This window comes from Scylla paramamosain, chromosome 48, assembly GCF_035594125.1.
Source record: "Scylla paramamosain isolate STU-SP2022 chromosome 48, ASM3559412v1, whole genome shotgun sequence".
NCBI classification, from domain to species: Eukaryota; Metazoa; Arthropoda; class Malacostraca; order Decapoda; family Portunidae; genus Scylla; species Scylla paramamosain.
The window spans coordinates 2358262-2378734 of record NC_087198.1 but is presented as its reverse complement, the minus strand read 5'-3'; the positions used below and the strand labels follow the sequence as shown (position 1 = coordinate 2378734).

Genomic DNA, 20473 nt, shown 5'->3' with positions numbered 1-20473 from the left:
ATCTGCTTCATTAATTAGGGTGCCGTCTTTACACACACACACACACACACACACACACACTGTGTGTTACGTGTTCACTGTCAATCTATTCACTTCTACTAACAGTTTCCGAGCTCTATGTAATCAGCAGCTATTACTAAAAAGAATAAAGCAAATAAAAAACTGTAGGGGAGGAGTCACTGTACACAAATGAGCGCCTATAAAGTAGCAGATGATAAAAAGAAAAATGATCCGACAGTGAAAGGATTAAGCATTTAGGAGGCGCAGGTGCGAGGCGTTTACTATATATAACACCTCGACTTTCCCATGACTCGGTGACAAAGAGGAGCAGTCAGGCGGGTGGGCTGAAGGCGGCCACAGCCACAGCTGACCACTTCGCCGCAACCTCCGCCTCATTCCAGGTTACACGAGTATTGTCTGTCGCACTGTGTATCTTTTCGTGGTGACGTCACGGGCGGCGGCGCAACAAGGGGATGATTCCCCGGCAGGTATTGGCCGCTATCGAGTTTTCACGGAGCTGCAACAAAACGATAGCCAGAGCCGTGAGCTTTTCGATTTTTGCAGCCTGAAGTGAACTTGTGGCGGGATGGGAAACGTTTCACTCTAATGCACCTTTATTTTATACAAGTTTTTTTTTTTTTTTCCACATGCATGTTTATTCTACTGACTTGTCACACGCATGTTTACAATACTAACCGTCACTCTTGTTACACGATAAACTCCACTGAGCCGCTGCGTGGAGTGAAGACACCAACACTGGCCAGCAGCACTCTCATCACTCCTTTGGCTGCAGCCCTAATAGCAATCCTGGCCTGACCTGGCGTTCCTAGGTGTGTGTACGTGTGTTAATTAACGCCTATTTTTTACATATTACACTAACTAATCATAATTAACAATACAGATTATATAATCTAGGTTAAAATCATAATTATATCGAATATAATTACAACCGATTCATGATTTCTGAGGTGGTCCATCGATTCCCAGAAACAACCTCGCGACCATGGGCTTGGGAGCTAATCATCTCTGTGGCCTTTAAAAATGATGGTGGTGAAAGAGAAGAGGGTTTATGAATATGGTTCTTGAAGGATGTACCGTGCTTCATTTCCCGAGGCAAGAAAGGCTGACGGGGAGCACAGGAGTGAGGGGAGAGAGGGAAAGTTCCATTGTCTGTTGGTTTATCTTGCGAGGTCTAATTTCAGCTCCTCTCAGGATCATCTTATCACTGGTGGTATTTGTGGGTGGACGCACGCAGCCTTCACATGGCCACGATAGGTAAGGCTGGCTGGCGACTGCACGGCTGCTTACAAAATTCCATGCGAGTAAATGATTCCCCACGAATATCTCACCCATGCAAAAAAATAAAGAAAGAAATGAATGAACGAATAATTAAGTAGAATAAAATACAAATATAAAAGAAAAGTAGAGCGAAATTATTTTTGGACGACATCTTAAACGCGGAGTCTTAGTGGTGAAATTTAGCCTGGGGGAACTCATGACGTAGGTATGAATGAATGTATGTCTGAATCCTGTACTCTTAAATTAAAGGCTTCGTCATCTCATCAGGACTCTTAACCCTTCCACTGCGACACGAAGCAATTACCACCACCAAAAGTAGTGCCTGAAATCTTTATAAGCATCTACAAGAAGGGGATTAAAAAGAATAGATTTTGCAATTTGTACACAGTTTAAAGATTGCAGATGGCTGCAGAACAAGTAGAAATGTCTCAGAGTGATTAGTAATTGAGGAAAGGTGTACCAGATAGCAGTTAAAGGGTTAAAGGCTTCGATCTCTCACTAAGATGGCTAGTTAGGCTCGTGTACGTATTTTCTCACTCCTTGATAAAACTATCACCAGAATGATGACAATACCATTTTAAACTCCAATAACTTCACTAGAGACTGTCAAAATAAGCAGAAATAAAACATCACAACGATTATAAATGCGAATCTAGTATGTCTGTGCAGTAAACCTGTCTATCTTTAGCCTCCGCCATGAGAGAGAGAGAGAGAGAAAGAGAGAGAGAGAGGGAGAGAGAGAGAGAGAGAGAGAGAGAGAGAGAGAGAGAGAGAGAGAGAGAGAGAGAGAGAGAGAGAGAGAGGTTCATAATTGGTTGACTTTATATATATATTAAGGACGTGGAGTAGTTATATAATGCAAGGGAATGATCTCTAACAATTTCCAGAGGATGGTTGATAAGAATGCACCTGTGCTTCTGAAAGTATTGGTTTTCATATTAATATAGAACATTATTAGTATTTTTTTCATTGAGTTGTACTTTACTATAACATTGATTTCTTTTACCATTGTTAATATATTTTGTAATTATTGTGTGTGTCAATTGTTTCTTATAAGATGTATATGCCTCCGGATGAAAAAAAGTCAATATTATCGTCATTACTTTTGTTTTCATCATCTTACTCTTAATATTATTATTATTATATTATTATTATTATTATTATTATTATTATTATTATTATTATTATTATTATTATTATTATCATTATTATTATCATTATTATTATCATAATTATTTTTATTATTATGTTTACGAGACTGTTCGTTTACAGCAGGGCCTAAGAGTGTGTGATGCGGCCTGGTATATAGTCAGATAAATTAAATATAGCCAGACTATTACTATTATTATTATCATTGCTACTACTACTACTACTACTAGTAGTAGTACTACTACTACTACTTCCAGCATTGTTTGTCGTAGCGTGTACTTCCTTCCTCATCATTAGAGACACCTACGGAACAACAGGAAGACAGCCAAGGAAGACCCGAGTGTTGAGCCAAACGCGATCAAGCGAAGGGGAAAGAAGAGCAAGACGTGTGTGTTTATTAATGCCACTTGTCAATATTCGCTGCTTCATGGTCTGCTGCCACTCTTCCCTCTCATCTCATCTCATACGGGACTCTCCAAGGATATTACCACTTTCCTGCTCCAAGATGATAATTTGACACTTGTGCTCAGTGTTAATCCGTATCTCTCTCTCTCTCTCTCTCTCTCTCTCTCTCTCTCTCTCTCTCTCTCTCTCTCTCTCTCTCTCTCTCTCTCTCTCTCTCTCTCTCTCTCTCTCTCTCTCTCTCACTGCGATACACTTAAAGAGGGAGTTGGTTGTGTTTAGCCATAAAGCATATCAATGTACTTTATCCTTTGATTTTTTTTTTTATAGTATATCGGTATAAATATAATACAGGTCTTCAGATAGTGTGCTTCATCTTTATTTTTTTAATGTGTATTTTCTTCGGTGCGTTTACTTTTTATTTATTTTTCAGTCTAAGATTGTGAATGATTGAGCACTATCGAACAAAGGCGTCTGTGTTGAGTCTTGTTATGGTACAGTGCTAAACCCTTCCCAGTCTTTCCCATTGTTTCTCCTCGATTCTCCTTCATTCATCTTCTCTCCCTTCCTCTTGTTCTCCTGTAGGGCTCCTTGTGATTAGCTATCGACCGGTGACGCACACTACAAAATTTGCAACCTTTTTTTTCTGTCCTTGGCCATCATTGTCTGCCCCCATCACCGCCACCACCACCACCACCACAACCACCACCACCACCACAACCACCACCACCAACACCTACTCTCTCAAAGTAAATGCCAATTCATCAGTTTGCTAGACCTGTTTGCATTACTGCATCCGCTACCCAACCCACCCCCCCCCAAAAAAAAAAAAAAAACCGCCTCTGAAGCCTTAGTACATTACATTATCATTATCACTATCATCATCATCATCAGCAGCAGCAGCAGCAGCAGCAGCAGCAATAACAGCAACGGCAACATGTGCAGATACAATACAATACGTAGGCAACTAGTGTTGCTTAAAAAAAAAAAAAAATCCTACGCCTATATTCTCCCCACCGTCACTCTCCACGTCTTTCTCCGTCAACACAGAACACTGTCCGTACACTTGTATATCTGAAAGCCCTTTGGATTCATATTTGCATTTTTTTTTCTTTTTTTACATTATAATGGTGCGTCCTGAGGCGTGGTGGCGTGAAGGGCGGCGGCGGCACTAGGTAATTTCACGGCAGGTATTGGCTGTTATCCAGTTTGCACTGAGCGTCCCTGGCTGGTGGTTTGTTTTCGATGTAACTGTTTGCCTTTGCTAGTGTTTCAGCCTGAAGTGAACCAGTGATGTGATGAAAACCTTCCACTCTTTAACTAACGCTGCTTTCATTCTTCTATACTTTCTTTATACGTGTCTTTATTTTATCAACTTTCAGAACTCTCTCCATGGAGTGAAGATATAGATAGATAGATAGATAGATTTATTGACTACACAATCATATTACAGCAAACAAAACTAAAACAAAAACTAAAATACAAAAAAATATCCACAGCAGTAGTCCATTAATAATTGTAGTCCACAATATTCTAAATCATTAAATAAATATTCTTGCAATGCAGCAAAAGAACTCCCAAAATACAAAATAAAAAAATTTTTTCTCTACCCAAAAATAGACATTACCAGATATCATACAAATTATTCGCATTCATTTAGATTTCCTTATTTATATACTTTAAGTACATCGAAAATTACATTACACATCCCGCTAGTTGTACATTTTGTAAATACATCTTCCATTGTTTCGTATCTATAGTTATTCCTTAGATGTTGGGTGAGAGTACAGTTCTCCAGTACGTGTCTCTCCGTCTGTATCTCACCACAACTGCACAGCCGCTCCTCCAGCGGTAAGCGGCCACGTCCTCGCCTATTCCATCGCCCTGTTTCTATAGCTAGAGTGTGGCCAGATAATCGAAACCTTGTAAAATCCAGTCTATGAAACTCATTTAAGATTTGCCTCTTAGTGTAAATCTCGTGTGTGGATAATGTGGGATTTATGTCTTTATACACTATACATCTTGATGTACCTGAATCTCTGATGCAACACTTCGCTTTCTCCAATAACACAGACATGTCAGGTACTTCCCCTCTTATCATTTCTTTCACGCACTTGCCCATATTCGTATTCTCGTTTATTACTTTTCTCATTGCAAAAGATAGTGGATCATCATTCATACTGGACCTCTCATCCCACATTTTCTTTAAAAACTTATGTTGTCTATATTTCACAAGGTCAGGAAGCGATGGATAACCCGACTCGACATAACACACCACGTTAGGAGTAGTTTTTCTCACCCCTAACAGTTGTTTCAGTGCCCAGTTATAAAGGTTAACTACAGGTTTAACGTCAGCATCAATCCAGGACTCACAACCATACACTAGTGACGACAGGAGGGCAGCGTCAAACACACGTCGCTTTACTATAAAGGGGATATCATTATTCTTCTTTAAAAACGATATAAACTTTAACACATGACATAATTTGTTCTTTGCATGTACCTTGACGGCAGAAGACACAGAACCGTCACACGTAAATGGTGAACCCAAATACATATAACTATCACAGTGTTCCACTTTCATACTCGTACCACCTACACTAAACGGCTCCTTGTCTCCTAGCCCACCATTGATGACAAAAAATTTCGTCTTTGCACTGTTTATCCTCATACCATACTCTTTACAATATTCCTGTAATATCCTTAGCTTAATGTACATATTCTCCCTACTCGTTGATAATAATACTGTATCATCCATGAACATTAAAATTTTTAACCATTCTATAAATACTTCTGGTCTACACTTTCCTTTAACAGATCTGATTAACATATTGACAAACATTACAAACAAAAAGCAAGAGGTAGGGGATCCTTGTCTGACTCCCTGTGAGGCGCTCAATACTGCGGCACCGATAACACTTTCCGTGGTGCGATACATGGCCACCATAGCGGCCAGCATCACGGCCCCGCACCCCAAACCCTTCATCACAGTAAACAGAGTTTTCCTTGGAACGATGTCATACGCTTTCGAGAAATCTATAAATACCACAAACAACTTAATCTTCTTTAACCTGGCTGTGTTGGTAAGCAGCCTGAGCGTTACTATATGCTCTATACATCCACGCTTCTTCTGCGCCCCTGCTTGTTCCCTGTCTGGTTTGAACCACTGATTCAGGCGTTCACAAAGTACCATCTCATACAGTTTAGCTATAGAGTTAATGACGCTTATTCCACGATAGTTATCAGTGTTAGTCTTGTCACCTTTCTTAAATATTACAAATACTTTTGCTCTATTCCATGCATAAGGGAACATAGCAGATGAAAAAATACAACTAAATAATGTGGCAATAGTAACAAGCCACTGGGGTGACATAAGTGAAAAAACTCCAGGAGGGATACCATCAGGCCCACATGCCTTGTTAACCTTCATCCTTTTTATTTGATTTTGTACTTCTAGGGGAGAGATGGGTTCGTCAAGCACAGGAATATTAATATCTGTAGACAGATCTGATAAATAATTTTGAGTTTCTCGTGCAGGATTCAGTACTTTCTCAAAATGGTCCCTAAATTCTGCATCACTTGGTAGATTACTATCACTATGCGTAGATGTACTATAGTTACCCTTCCAATCAATTGCCTTCCATACCCTCGCATCGTCATCATCCTCCATCAGCCTCTCCCATCTCCCTAACTCCATTCTACTGACAGGCGACACTTCCTCATTCAGTACAACACTACTCTTGGCATATGTATACAAAGTGTCCGAAAGGTTGTTAACATAAGAATTCACATCATCATCTTGTATACATGGCATTTGTTGTGCTATATGTCTCACAAAATTCTCCTTATCAATCTCACAGAATCTTACAGGTTTTCTTACCAACCTTGATCTTCCTGCCGTTCCTAACAGAGCTGCGTGTCCACCAAGTGTGGACGCCCGTACACTAAGGTTATCTAGGTCTACCCCTGTGACATTCACTGTGGCAGTTATTGGGGCGTGGTCAGATGGAAGGTCGATACGTTGCATCACTGAAAAATCATTAATAGAGTCTAACAACTGTGGTGATACAATACATACATCTAACTCGGAAATCCATACATCACGCTTGCGGTACGTTTTGTCACTCACGAAATTATTCTTACATGTTTTCAGGTTGTTTAACACCAAAAGCTTGTTATTCATACAAATAGAAGACAACACTTCTGCATTGTCATTAGCAACATTGACATCATCATTTATATGTGGGTATGAATATGGGTGACTCTCTTGCTCTTGTACATATGGTAAAATTTCCCTCACTCTTTTGCCAAATCTTGCGTTCATATCTCCCATCATGATGTAACCATTACACATGTACTTGGCCTTGATTTTTCCTTGAATAGCAGCAAAAGACTCATGACTATAATATTGGGAATCATTTGGTGGTACATAGATGAAACCAAACAAAACACCATACATGTTTCGAAACTGTAACCACACCTGATCATTAACACTGGTATCAACCTCGTAAACAAACGGGGCGATACAGTTTCTCACCAGCACCACTGTGCCTCCCCTGTTACTCGATTGTGTGGCCTTACTTCTAAAGGTTACATAACCGGGGAAATGCACATGCTCATTAGTTTTTACTTCATTTAGACCAATCACATCATAGTTGGCCAGCATTTGTCTAACACTCATTTTCTCCATCTTAGTACGCACACTGTTTATATTCCAAGACATTATCTTTATCTGACTCACTTGCTGTGGATTATCTAAAAAAACAAAGGATTCCAACTATCAATTATCTCACCATCCTTGTACACTTTACGTTCTCTTGGATCAAGGCGGATAACGCACCCAACATTTTCTGGCTTCTCCTTCTCCTCTCTCTCAACGTCTCGCAACCTCTTCCACTCCCTCCTGACGCTAGGGTGAACATCCTTCTTAATATAGATGGATTTGACATTATCTCCTGCATTCTTCAGACGATTGCTGTTCTCCAAGACGCGACTCCTTACATCCTTATCCGTCAGGGTCAGCAGTATAGGGCGAGACCTGCGGCTTTCTCCGTTGTTGGCTTCACGTCCCAACCTCCAGTGCGTTCCTCGGACGTCCTCGACACCAATTTTGTTCCATAGAACTTCTAACTTGTCTTCGTCGTTTGTAGCGCCTTCTAGTGACTCATTCTGCTCTGTTACGCCAAGGATGACTATGTTGTTCTCTCTTTCCTTCTTGTCCACAGCTTCCAAAAACTGTTGCTGTGCGGCTATAATTCGTCCTTGCTTCTCAATTCTGGCCTCCATTTCAGTGAGTCTCTTGTTCACAACACTGTCAGGAGATGACAGCATAGCTTTCAGTTCATTTATTTCTTGCATTAATGAAGCAAACTGTCCAGTGATGGTATGGAGTTGTTCTTCTTCGTTGTATGACAAAATGCTGTCTATCAAGTCATCCTTATTTATTTGTTTAAGCTGATGTCTTTGTAATTTCCGTAATTCTGCTACTTGCCGGGCCATGGTGGCGTTCAGCAGTTCGCCGCGTTTCTATGGCAACGGCGTCCTGACGTCACAACCCTTGTGCGCATGCGCAAACAAAGGGAAGGGATTTGAGGGAGGGTTTTGCCAGGCTGCTTGGATTCTTAACTTATTTTTAGACTAAGTCCCACTACTCCCTCAAAATTCTACACACCACAACAGGCAGTAGGACTTCACACACTTGCTTTTGTAGTTGCGTGGTCCAAATACTGGCAGAATACTTGAAAACAGCTTGAAAACTCAGGAGCTTGAGCTGCCTTGTTGTTTACAGTACAGGCTGGACACACACACACTGACCAGCCGCCAGTCACCAGCCTCGAAAAACTCCTTATCTTTCTTCCATCACGGAAATATCCCATATTTTTTTCCACCTTTAAAGATTTTTCATCTGACTTGCACCACCAAAAAGTTTCCCATTAATCTTTTACCGTCAACAGTTTACCATCACCGAGTTTCTCCGGCTTTCAAAACCCCGGCATTTCTTGGCACTGGTCTTCACACTGTCCACACACTTCAGGCGCTCTTCCCTCCACGCCTGACTATTCTGTCACATGTAAATATAAGGTTCATTGATAAACAAGTTACATTTAAGATCATGATCTCGAATCATGATGAATAACCAGGAAAGGTCGCTTGTTGCTCGCCGATTCCTATTTACCAAGAGATTACGAGATTCGGTAAAATTAATGCAGAACTTTCCAGTCTGCAAGTCTGTAATCCTGCGGGGCTGCAACAGGTGCTCCAGGGGAGGCGGGGGAACAGACTCTCGTTTTCTTTGCCTGCCGTGCTGGAGCGGGAGGCAAGCGGGCGTCACTCCTCGAGGGATGAAAGGACACGTCTCTATTAACATGTCAAATTCTTGAGTGTAAGCGACGTGAGGAAATGATCGATTTGAGTTATCGTTTACACACACATACACACACACACACACACACATCTGGAACGTAAACCAGGTAAAATCTCTAGGATGCAGTCACCACACCACGCGTCACCTCAGCGCCAACCACTGCACCGAGGTAAGTGGCCCCGCATCCCCTCACTCCCTTCTGCCTTTAATTTGCTTCTGCCGAAAGTGTTTTTTGCTTTGTGAAACTTTATCGTTCGCACACTCCTTCATATTTGTGTCACAAAAACGTAGAACTGGTGATAAAAATAAAAAAAATATCGAGAATGAGAAGCATAAATTACAGTCACTAGAAATACTGTGCGCGTCTCCCATGATTTCCATCTCTCTCGACACGCTGCATTCTTTCAATAATATTTTCAGAAGCTTTCCTTATTTTATGATGATGATGATGATGATGATGATGATAATGATGATGATCATGACGCAGTTTTCATCAGCTTTACTCCCGATCTTCCACAACAGAAAGTTTTATTATACAATGGTTCTTTCATATTTTTCGATATTTTTACTTCCTGGAACACTGTGTTCTCTAGCCACACCTGTACTGATATTTTCCATCCTAGTTTTTCACACTATTGACCCGACCTTCCATTGCTAATCAAGAACACAGTGTCTAATGTTCATCAGTCCTGCATCAGTACAATCCGCACTTCTCTCTTGTCTTGCTCATTTAAACGTATTTTTGGCACCGTAGTTTTGTCCAGTCAACTTTGCCTTTGTCTTATTCTGTTCATCGAGCCTGAGCCGAGACCCTTCATCCTGCAGGCAACATCCATGATCTTCTAAAACCCAGTCATTCTAGTTACCCCGCCAGGAGCTTTTCTGTACTGTGTTTCTCTGACGGAGCCTCATCCTTCTTAGTGCTGCTGTTCCTCCTTTCCTCTGAACTATTATTGATTACACGCATGAGACCTTCCTGTCTGTACCTAACACATTAAAACTTTGGACGATAACAACATATTACACTACAATATGATCCTCGCGCATTCAAGACAGAAAACTACTACTGCTTTCTCTCCCCACTGAAAATATTGCTTTTACCAACAATAATCAATAATCGTCCATCTTTCAGTCCTTAGAAAATAAAGAGTTTTTTTTTTCATGTCAGTTTTCATTATTCTGGTGGGTTGTGCCCCTCTGGTGGGTTGTGCCCCAAAGCTAGTAAAATAATCCCCAATTATTTTTCAGTCTCTCTCTCTCTCTCTCTCTCTCTCTCTCTCTCTCTCTCTCTCTCTCTCTCTCTCTCTCTCTCTCTCTCTCTCTCTCTCTCTCTCTCTCTGCAGTGCTAGCATCTGTTAAGAGAGCTATTTTAGTTGAGTCTTTTCGTAATACTTCACCATTAATATATTACAAATTTTCTATCGTGTCCTTCTATCCTTCTGATTTAACACATTGATTTTTTTTATTGCTAGGAAAATATTCTTTCTTGTCATTTATCCTTCAACGGCAGCTGACTTGGATGGAATTTCATAATGTGTCGCTAGAATAATACCAAGTGGTGCCGTGCTGACAACCTGCCAAGCCAAATCAAGGCAACTTTGCCCTCGACTCTTGCTTCACTTACATGGCTGAGGCACGATCGCTGCGATTTCTGAAGGTGACGTCACACCTTCCCGATTCTCTCACATCAGGCGCTGGAATTTATTCTGGAGTGTGAAGTTCTCTCCCACCTTTCATCTCATAACCGCCTTAGTCCCCGTGACACTCTCTCAGGGATGTAGCACCACTACTCAGCCTCTGTGTGTGTTGTGATGCTGCCTCGCACGCAAACACACACACACGCACACACACACACACACACACACACACACACACACACACACACACACACACACACACACACACACACACACACACACACACACACACACACATGTAACTGTATGTATCGCGTTCGGATCTCTCGGAGCAAATAAATAAATAAAATTCATTCCCCTACTGAAACAATCATCCCTACGAAGAGATAAAACACAGACAAGCTCTTCCTCCAAGCTAAGTCCCTTTTCTTCCTGCCTCTCTCCCTCCCTCCCTGCCCTCGGTCTCAGCAGTGCCCAGGACAACAAGGCGGCAGTCAGCTCGAGCGGCTTATCCCTAAAAATCCCCCAGAGAGACATTGTCCTTAGGCGGGGCTCGGGACATGCCTCTCCTTGCTGTTGTGCCGCCCTGAGCGTGGGATTACAACGCACATCCAGAAATGAAAACAACTTAAGTCTCTCTCTCTCTCTCTCTCTCTCCCTCTCTCTCTCTCTCTCTCTCTCTCTCTCTCTCTCTCTCTCTCTCTCTCTCTCTCTCTCTCTCAACTTACTGAAAGTGACGCCGCGGTCCCTGAAATTCTGCGCGATGGTTTTGAGGGAGATCTTGAGTGAGTCCTTGTCCCTCGTGAAGCAGGGATGACAGGCGAGGCCCCGTCCAGGCCGTGCAGAACCAGGTGGTGAAGAAGAGCGCGTCGAACACCTCCCTCTGCTGCAGGAACCATGGGGAGGCAGGTGTTAGCGTTGAGTTATGGGCTTACGTGAAGGATGGTGATGTTTGTTCAGGGGATTGGTGGCACCGTAAAGGGGATGTGGGTGGTGATGGTGGTGGTGGTGGTAGTGGTGGTGGTGGTGAAGGGGGAGGAGGAAGAGAAGGAGAACAATAACAACAAAAACAACAACAAAAACAAGAGCTAGGAGGAGGAGGAGGAGGAGGAGGTCAAGGAGGACGACAGTGACAAGGACAAGAATGAAAATGAAGGGACGAAGAAAACGGAGGCAAGGTGGTGATCTTAGCATACGTAATGTTGTGGGCTAAGTAATTTTTTAGATGACAAGAGGGACACTGAAGGAGCAGACCTGTTGAAAAGCTACGCAATGAAGGCACACAGGAGAGATGTAAGTAAGAAAACATGCAATAAATTTCCATCGGTTCATTAAACCTTCGCGTTCAAAAGCAGAATCTGGAATCTCAAACAGTTGCTTTATCAAACACACCAGCGCCAGAAACATCGCCTGCTGTGCTCGATGACAAAAAAGTAAATATTGCAACTTTCAGACGTGAAGACGGGAAGGGAACGTCTGTTTTGTTTAGGATGCGATATGTCCTCAGGTTCGTGGACAGAACATATAATAACTGTAGACGGAGAGAGAGAGAGAGAGAGAGAGAGAGAGAGAGAGAGAGAGAGAGAGAGAGAGAGAGAGAGAGAGAGAGAGAGAGAGAGAGAGAGAGAGAGAGAGAGAGAGAGAGAGAGCAGGCTATCAAGAAGTTATAGAAAAAAAAAAACACTGCACTTTGCGAAAAACGGAAAAAAATCTGGAAAACTTAATGTTTAATCTACGTACAGAAAAAAAAAAATGTAAAAAAAGAAATTATCAGTGTTACATAATCCCGCATGTTATATCACACTTCCGGCAACTAGTGATGGCAGGGCTCTTGTTACCTTACTTGAGTCACGTGATTATGAAAGCTGCCACTAACTACAGAAGCACTACAAAGGTTTTCATAAGGATCCCGTTCCTTTCAAAAGATTGTATATAAAAGAGTTTACGGTGATTCACCTCCGCTTCCTGTCAACTCTTCTTCCTTCTCCTCCTCCTGCTGCTCCTTGTCTTTTTATTCCTCCTGCTCTTCTTCTTCTTTCTGCTCCTCCTGCTCCTCGTCATCTTCCTCCTCCTCCTCCTCCTCCTCCTCCTCCAACAATCTTAGTACGCTCCTTTTGCTATAATTCTTTAATTTACCTTAAAGTTCCTCTGTTGAGAGAGAGAGAGAGAGAGAGAGAGAGAGAGAGAGAGAGAGAGAGAGAGAGAGAGAGAGAGAGAGAGAGAGAGAGAGAGAGAGAGAGAGAGATTAATTTGATTTGATTAATTTACTACGCAAATAGCGTCAGACACCATAAGATAGAGATACTTCATTACAGTTGTCAGCTAAAGCAAGAGGGAGAGAGAGAGAGAGAGAGAGAGAGAGAGAGAGAGAGAGAGAGAGAGAGAGAGAGAGAGAGAGAGAGAGAGAGAGAGAGAGAGAGAGAGAGAGAGAGAGAGAGAGAGAGAGAGAGAGAGAGAGAGAGAGAGAGAGAGAGATTAAACCCCCCTTCTCTCTCTCTCTCTCTCTCTCTCTGGAGCCTCTACTGTGACAGTATTATTTCGTGCTCATCAATATAAAACCCAAGTAACGAGTGTGCAAGCCGTGTGTCGTGTCAAGGCTGCCAACCCTACCGGCGACACACTCACAAACCCGAACTCGTGACTCATGCATGACAGATAAGTCCCCGGGGCCTGCTTGAGTTGCGGATGAGGCTCTTGGTGCTCGAGGATCCTGGTTCGGGAAGCAGTTTGGAAATGTTTACCTTTTCCAACGAGATATACGACAATTCCCAGCACTAAGAGGAATGCAATCTTGATAAGGATAGAAAGGAAAGAAAAATGTGAATGAAAAGATTTGATTTAGCAATTTCCAACAGTAACAATGATTCGATTTAGTAATTCCCAGCAATGATTAGATTTAGTAGTCATGAGATTAGATTTAGCAATTTCCAACAATGAAAAGATTTACCAATTCCCAGCAATAAGAACAAGTATATTTTTTTATAAACATAAACAAGAAGCAGAAAAAATGAAATAAGAGATTGGATTTAGCAGTTTCTATTCTATTTATCACTCAGTTCCCAGGAATAAAAACAATGAAATCTTTATAAACATAGACAAGAAAGAGAAAAGGGAAATTAAAAGATTATATGTACTAATTTCTAGGCAGTGCAATGCTTGGAGGTGGCTGTGGAGCAAGAAGGAATGTGTCAGTGTGTTTAGTCAAGAAGGGGGATCATCAACAACAGCAGAGCAAGTTTTAATGAAGCGGCTCATCATCAACACTGCCTACCTGTAAAATGCTTTGATGTCTACATATTGGTATTTGTTGTAATTGTAATTGTTTTTGTATCTATGTTTATAATGATTATAGTTATCTCTCCGTCAATTATTTTTTTATCTCTTTAATGTTATAATGTATATGCTTCTGTGCGACTCAAACATTATCACTCATTAATATTGCTGTTGTTATAATCATTGACATCATCATTGTCGCTTTTCCTCCTCCTCCTTAACCTTGCTATCACCATCACCACCACTACTACTACCACTACTACTACTATTACTACTACTACTACTACTGTTTCTATTACTACTACTACTACTATCCGATTCAATGCAATACAACCTACCCTTTAACAACCACAACACTACCATCCTCCCAAACCACTTAACTCAACAGCACACTAAGCAACAAAGCAGAATCACACATTCCTCACAAACACCATCCCGGCCAAAGTCTTATTCTTAACACTTTACACAAGCAACATTTCACAATCCCGCGAACACCCAAAAGGACGTTGCCTGGACCTTTCCCGAGCCGCCGAGGTCACGGGGTGTGTGAGACACACACTGCGGGATGCGGGCACCAAGCTCAGGATGGTTATAGGAAGCTGTCAGGCCGCAACTCACCACGATGAAAGCAGCGTGTGTGTGTGTGTGTGTGGCGGCGGCAAGTGTGGGCTGGAGGGAATGGCGGCGGAGCTCGTGATGGGCTATCAAGAAATCAGCAGAAATGAGGTCGCCGCTAATGAAACATCGGTTGACCAGTTATAAAAGGTCATGTCAAGCTGCTGGTCAGTTACGAATGTTCGATAATAAGACGAGGAAGGGCACGCGAGTGAAGGTGATTGCCTGAGGAGCTCTGCTGACTAAGACCTGCTGCCGTGGAGGTGGTGATGGTGGGTGGACTGAGTGTCATTAAATATCCCCAATGATAAATACATATATTAAAAAAAAGGCGTACCGGATGGCCTGGGAGCTGAGTACTCTTTACATATATATATATATATATATATATATATATATATATATATATATATATATATATATATATATATATATATATATATATATATATATATATATATATATATATATATATATATGTATATATATATATATATATATATATATATATATATATATATATATATATATATATATATATATATATATATATATATATATATATATATATATATATATATATATATATATATATATATATATATATATATATATATATATATATATATATATATATATATATATATATATATATATATATATATATATATATATATATATATATATATATATATATATATATATATATATATATATATATATATATATATATATATATATATATATATATATATATATATATATATATATATATATATATATATATATATATATATATATATATATATATATATATATATATATATATATATATATATATATATATATATATATATATATATATATATATATTCATTCTCATATTAAATTTATCTGTGCTGTATACCTCTCTCCTAACTCCTCTGACTATAAGAAATTCTTTGACTACTTAACTTCCAAAGTGGAGCACATTCTGACCCTCTTCCCTTTTGCAGAGATCTCCATTCTTGGAGACTTCAATGTTCACCACCAGCTTTGGCTTTCCTCTCCCTTCACTGACCTTCCTGGTGAACTAGCCTACAACTTTGCTATCCTCCATGACCTAGAGCAATTGGTGCAACACCCTACTCGTATTCCTGACCGTCTTGGAGATACGCCCAACATTCTTGACCTTTTCCTGACCTCTAATCCTTCTGCTTATGCTATCACCCTTTCTTCTCCGTTGGGCTCCTCCGATCACAATCTCATATCTTTATCTTGTCCTATCACTCCAATCCCTCCTCAGGATCCCCCTAGGCGAAGGTGCCTCTGGCGTTTTGCCTCTGCTAGTTGGGGGGACCTGAGGAGGTATTTTGCTGATTCTCCTTGGAATGACTACTGCTTCCGTGTCAGAGACCCGTCTTTGTGTGCTGAGCGCATAACAGAGGTGATAGTGTCTGGCATGGAGGCGTACATTCCTCACTCTTTTTCTCGTCCTAAACCTTCTAAACCTTGGTTGAACACAGCTTGTTCTCGTGCTATGCATGATAGAGAGGTGGCCCACAAAAGGTACTTAAGCCTTCCATCACCAGAATCTCATGCACTTTATATTTCTGCCCGGAACCATGCCAAGTCTGTTCTCCAACTAGACGAAAACTCCTTCATTAACAGAAAATGTCAAAACCTTTCAAGATCTAACTCCCCTCGTGATTTCTGGCATCTAGCCCAAAATATCTCCAATAACTTTGCTTCTTCTTCTTTCCCTCCTCTACTTCAACCAGATGGCACCACTGCTATCACATCTATTTCTAAAGCTGAAGTCTTTGCTCAAACCTTTGCTAAAAACTCTACCTTGGACGATTCTGGGCTAGTTCCTCCCTCTCCTCCACCCTCTGACTACTTCATGCCTCGTATTAAAATTCTTCGTAATGATGTTTTCCATGCCCTCGCTGGCCTAAACCCTCGGAAGGCTTATGGACCTGATGGGATCCCTTCTATTGTTCTCCGAAATTGTGTCTCCGTGCTTGCACCTTGCCTAGTCAAACTCTTTCAGCTCTGTCTGTCAACATTTACCTTTCCTTCTTGCTGGAAGTTTGCTTACATTCAACCTGTTCCTAAAAAGAGTAACCGCTCTAATCCCTCAAACTACCGTCCTATTGCTTTAATTTCCTGCTTATCTAAAGTTTTTGAATCTATCCTCAACAGGAAGATTCTTAAACATCTATCACTTCACAACCTTCTATCTGATCGCCAGTATGGGTTCCGTCAAGGCCACTCTACTGGTGATCTTCTGGCTTTCCTTACTTAGTCTTGGTCATCCTCTTTTAGAGACTTTTGTGAAACTTTTGCTGTTGCCTTGGACATATCAAAAGCCTTTGATAGAGTCTGGCACAAAGCTTTGATTTCCAAACTACCCTCCTACGGTTTCTATCCTTCTCTCTGTAACTTCATCTCAAGTTTCCTTTCTGACCGTTCTATTGCTGCTGTGGTAGACGGTCACCGTTCTTCTCCTAAATCTATTAACAGTGGTGTTTCTCAGGGTTCTGTCCTGTCACCCACTCTCTTCTTATTATTCATTAATGATCTTCTAAACCAAACTTCTTGTCCTATCCACTCCTATGCTAATGATACCACCCTGCACTTTTCCACGTCTTTTCATAGACGTCCAACCCTTCAGGAGGTAAACATATCACGCAGGGAAGCCACAGAACGCCTGACTTCTGATCTTTCTAAAATTTCTGATTGGGGCAGAGCAAACTTGGTATTGTTCAATGCCTCAAAAACTCAATTCCTTCATCTATCAACTCGACACAACCTTCCAGACAACTATCCCCTCTTCTTCAATGACACTCAACTGTCCCCCTCTTCTACACTGAACATCCTTGGTCTGTCCTTTACTTATAATCTGAACTGGAAACTTCACATCTCATCTCTAGCTAAAACAGCTTCTATGAAGTTAGGCGTTCTGAGACGTCTCCGCCAGTTTTTCTCACCCCCTCAGCTGCTTACTCTGTACAAGAGTCTTATCCGTCCATGCATGGAGTATGCTTCACATGTCTGGGGGGGTTCCACTCATACTGCTCTTCTAGACAGGGCGGAATCAAAAGCTTTTCGTCTCATCAATTCCTCCCCTCTAACTGACTGTCTTCACTCTCTCTCTCACCGCCGCAATGTTGCATATTTAGCTGTCTTCTACCACTATTTTCATGCCAACTGCTCTTCTGATCCTGCTAACTGCATGCCCCCCCTCCTTCCGCGGCCTCGCTGCACAAGACTTTCTTCTTTCTCTCACCCCTATTCTGTCCACCTCTCTAATGCAAGAGTTAACCAGTATTCTCAATCATTCATTCCTTTCTCTGGTAAACTCTGGAACTCCTTGCCTGCTTCTGTATTTCCACCTTCCTATGACTTGAATTCCTTCAAGACTGGTATTTCAGTGGGCATTTTTTTTATTAGATTTTTGTTGCCCTTGGCCAGTATCCTTCCTACATAAAAAAAAAAAAAAATATATATATATATATATATATATATATATATATATATATATATATATATATATATATATATATATATATATATATATATATATATATATATATATATATATATATATATATATATATATATATATATATATATATATATATATATATATATATATATATATATATATATATATATATATTGTGTAGTATGTGCCCTGCCAATCTTTGCATCGTTAACCGCCACACTTTTTTGTATCAACGTTTTTTAAGCCTTTCACTACTGGACAAAATTTTCCCCTTTAATACCTGTCGTGTTTGGTTGTTTGTGGTATGGTTCAATTATGTTCGGTCTGTTCGAATTATGTTCGGTTAGTTCGAACCAGAGTTGATGACAGGATTAACAGGCAAATATACGGGATTGGCTTCCTGACGGCTGTACTGGCAGTGCGGCTCTCCTTACCCTCCCTGCCATGCGACCAGACACTATAATACCTGTACTTTTTAGATACTATTTTTGTGCTAGACCCTCGTTAATATTTCTTCAGGGGAAAAAACACAAAAATAACCTTGTTTTATTTCTTTTCTCTCGTGTGTCTCCATGCAATCAACTTTTACAGTGATAGAAAAGATAGCGAAGGCCAGCCATACCAATAAAAGGGTTAATAAACTGTTAAAATGAGTGTAAGACTGAAGGCGTGTGGGTGAAGTTAATGGGCTTCCTCTTCTCAGTCTGGCTTTACCCTCTCCTTCCTCTCAATCACACCATTACGATCACTAATACTTGGTCTAGATCCTTTTTCCCATCTGCTGGATCTTTGTCCAATAAAATACATGATACACTGTCACATAATGATCATGTGCTCGCTTCCGGGTATTGTCTAGCATAACACATCACATGTTAACACCACAGTCACCACCAGTTAGTGCACCTGCTTGTCCTATCTAGCGTCACTTAGTAAATCACACGTTACCTTCATAATCATCACTTTGTCAAGCTCCTTATTTCCAATTAAATGTCATCACTGCCCAGTACATGACACGTTATCTCTTACACTCATCCCTTCATTTAACGGCTTTTAAATTCATCTCTCTTCATTTAAGTGCTTCTGAGACCTAAATGCATCACACGTCCCTCCTCTCATTATCAGAATCACCTCGCCTGCCTGTCTCCCCCTCTGGTATCATGGCCCTGGAGAGTTTCACGTCTTCTCTCCATGCCAGCGCCACACGACAGCAGGCGTCAGGTGAGTTACTGTTTGTTCCTCCCTGGCTCACTAATTTAAGGTGTGTCCACACTATCGAGCATGCTCGACGGGCAAACAGTGATACCAGATCCCGTTCCAATACAATAGGAAGGAGGTTGAGTGGCAGGCACGAAGGTGACGTCAGAAGCGAGGAGACTGGGGGCAAACTAGCGGGCAAATGTCTGTGAGTTTGCAGGAAACCCCAGAAACTGTTTCGAGTGGTATGATGCGAAACACTAAATGTGTCCTCGTAATTAAGTAGGAATCTATCTCGCATTCAAAGTGTTCTGTGCATATCAGCATGTCTGGCGGTCCTTCTACAAGTGTACCTGAAGGAGGAAACGTTCAGTGGTCCAGGGAAGATACAGCATGGATAATTGATATGTACCGTCAAAAACCTTGCTTGTGGAACATAAAGAGTGCTGATTATAAGGACAGAAATAAACATGTAACAGCCCTTACAGCAATAACAAGAGAAATAGAAAAGAAGTATGCATCCGTTACCATTGCGGATATAAAAAAGAAACTAGATTGTTTGCGAAATCAGTACAGGCGTGAAATGCGAGAGATAGAAAACTCTCGCAAGTCAGGAGCTGGGACGGACGACGTGTACAGCCCCAAGTTATGGTGCTTTGATGAGCTTTCTTTTCTCAATGATGGTGGCATAACGAGGACATCTCAGTCAAACATCGATCCTGACAGTAACAAAGCTGTGGAAGAACATAATGATCATGAGGTAAGTTCATAAACGATCTCTCTCTCTCTCTCTCTCTCACTCTCTCTCTCTCTCTCTCTCTCTCTCTCTCTCTCTCTCTCTCTCTCTCTCTCTCTCTCTCTCTCTCTCTCTCTCTCTCCAACAGGCATTTCACCTGAGACATGCAGGATGTGGTGATTAATTGATAAAGATGGTGATGAAAGGAAAGGGAAATGAAACATTGTAGACACTGTTATAATTTCATTATGAGAAATAATAATAATTTGCTGTTTACACATAAAGAAAGCCAAGTCTTTTGTTTCACATGTGCA

General features: G+C 40.9%; 1 long non-coding RNA gene across 1 annotated transcript in view; it reads right to left on the bottom strand.

Annotated features, from left to right (window-relative positions):
* Window positions 1-20473, bottom strand: part of LOC135095290 (uncharacterized) — a 103392-nt gene that overhangs the window by 14404 nt on the left and 68515 nt on the right. The gene's annotated exons all lie outside the window — the stretch shown is intronic.